Source organism: Babylonia areolata, chromosome 18, assembly GCF_041734735.1.
Source record: "Babylonia areolata isolate BAREFJ2019XMU chromosome 18, ASM4173473v1, whole genome shotgun sequence".
Lineage (NCBI taxonomy): Eukaryota > Metazoa > Mollusca > Gastropoda > Neogastropoda > Buccinidae > Babylonia > Babylonia areolata.
The window spans coordinates 6725717-6728216 of NC_134893.1; the positions used below are offsets into that span (position 1 = coordinate 6725717).

The 2500-nt window shown below is 47.7% G+C and overlaps 1 protein-coding gene across 2 annotated transcripts in view; it reads left to right on the top strand.

The window, feature by feature from the left end:
- The window catches only part of LOC143292404 (ankyrin repeat and fibronectin type-III domain-containing protein 1-like), a 383404-nt gene that overhangs the window by 344501 nt on the left and 36403 nt on the right, over positions 1 to 2500 (top strand). The gene's annotated exons all lie outside the window — the stretch shown is intronic.

The following is a 2500-nucleotide window of genomic DNA, read 5'->3' on the forward strand; positions in this document are numbered from 1 at the left end:
TACAATACAATACAATACAATACATCTTTATTCATCCATTTGGACATGTATGTACTTAACGTACGTAAAAGAGCCCACAACTGTTGGTAGTTAAACAGAAGGAGAATAAAAGAGAATAATTTGGGTGGCGCCAGACTGTGGCGACACGCTCATTCAAAGAAGATTTAATGTAGGATATACTGTGGTGACGGGAAATTGAAACTACAGTTTTTGCAACTACTTTTCCCATTCTTATGAAGGTACTTTTTAGTAGTGGTAGTAGTAGTAGTAGTAGTAGTAGTAGTAGTTGTTGTTGTTGTTGTTGTTGTTGTTGTTGTTGTTGTTGTTGTTGTTGTTGTAGTAGTAGTAGTATTTTATTTCGTCGCTTCTGGGTCATTCACATGTTTTCCGTGAGTGAGAGGGAATCGGAGGTACTCCGAGCAGACTGTAGTTTCAAAACAGAAAACGCTTCAGTCAAGCGTGTCTCGGAACTTTGACGATTGACGGACAGGGTTCCTTTCGTTTGCAATGCCAACGGTAAACTGTTATGCTTGTAGGGTACCAGACCGGAACAGAGACGTGTGACAAAAAAAAAAACACAATCGTGAACTAAACGGTGGTGCTTTTCTGGCAGTCATCAGCGCTGGAATGCCAGCTGTTGGACCGAGAGTGGTATTTGAACGGGTGCCTGATTGTTATGACTGGACAGCAGTGTGAGGCAGTGGTCACTTCACCCATGAACTGCTTTACCCAGGCGGAACGCCTCTTTGAAGCTGGCCTGTTCAGTGGAAGCAGATGTGAACGATGATGTGTGCGTTACACGTCCGTGTCCGACACATCGGGAGACATCGACTGTGCCTCATGCTTGCGCAAGGACAGAAAGCTACTTGGTCCATGTTGTTGGGGAAAGCTTCGAATGGCCAGCTACTTGGTCCATGTTGTGGGAGTAAGCTTCGAATGGCCAGCTACTTGGTCCGTGTTGTGGGAGTAAGCTTCGAATGGCCAGCTATTTGGTCCACGTTGTGGGGGAAAGCTTCGAATGGCTACGGTCCTTCTGAGGACGTGCACATGCTGCCTTGATATTGAAACTTCTTCTTGCAGCAGACAGGTCTTGTAATCAAGACAGGTGTTGTGTGTAATCAACAGAGATTCAGAAACGACCTCAAAGCCCTGTAGTGCACACACATTCTTCGTGTGAAGGCCTGCGCCGAGAGAGAGAGAGACAGAGAGAGACAGACAGACAGACAGAGACAGACAGACAGAGACTCCATTTCCAAGAAAACCGGGAGCTGCCGGACGGTTGAGCATTGGGAGTCATCACGAGGATATACCACAGATCTACCCAACTTCGTACGTCATTTGGAGCACGGCAGCCACTGCGTGTCTGAAGAAGTCAAGGCTTGAGGAAATCTGTCTTGCCGCCAGAACAGAACAACTACAGAAAGCGACACGTGTTCTATCTGTTGTGACATCTCGTTCACTTAGTTAGTGGACCTCGGGTTTTACTGTTGTTGAGGTTCACCGCACTGTACCGTATTCAAGCTCGGATCGAACGGTCCCCGCGGGACACGACCCTGGTGCTCGACAAAGCGATAAACACTATCAGTTCGGATTGTCCGCTGGGCACTACGAGAAAACCCGTCTGTTACATACATAATTATCATCCGGATTTTTGCAGACAACGTATCGTCTGTTCTGTATTGGTCCATCAGCTGGTGGTGGTGGTGTTGTGTGTGTGTGTGTGTGTGGAGATCTGTGTGGCCGTGTGTGTAATATCTCCGTCCCATGTGGACCCTTCCCCCCTTGCCTGCCGGGCAATGGCTGGGCTGCTGTCAGGAAGGCAGCTGCTGACGTATTGTATGACGCGGCATAAGGCCAAGTTAGATGACGTCACTAAGGAAGAGGCGGAGGGTGAGGGAGAGGAGGAGGAGGAGGCGGTCATCTTCTCTCCCACGTCTCGTGCGTGTCGGGTGCTGGAAGTGGTGCTGTTGTGAGGTTTTTTTGGGTTTTGTTGTTGTTGTTGTTTTGTTTGTTTATTGTTGTTGTTTTGTTGGGTTTGTTGTTGTTGTTGTTGTTTTTTCTTTGTTGTTGTTTTTTGTTTGGTTGGTTGTTTTTTTGTTTGTTTGTGTGTGTGTGTGTGTGTGTGTGTGTGTGTGTGTGTGTCTGTGTGTGTCTGTGTGTGGTGTGTGTGTGTGTGTGTGTGTGTGGGGGGGGGTTACTGTTATGAGGTGTTTTATTTGGGGAAAAGGGGTGGGGGGTAGTTTCTTCACGAGAGGTTTAATCTGTCAAGTGTGTGTGTGTGTGTGTGTGTGCGCGCGCGCATGTGTGTGTGTGTGTGTGTGTGTGTATGCGTGTGTGCGTGTGTGTGTGTGCGTGTGTGTGTGTGTGTGTGTGTGTGTGTCGCTTAATTACTAACTTCCTTCTCGTTTCCATTTCTTCCATTCCCTTCTCCCCTTCACCCCCACACCCCCTCCTTCCATACACACACACACTGGTACCTCAACACGCTTTACAAACATTT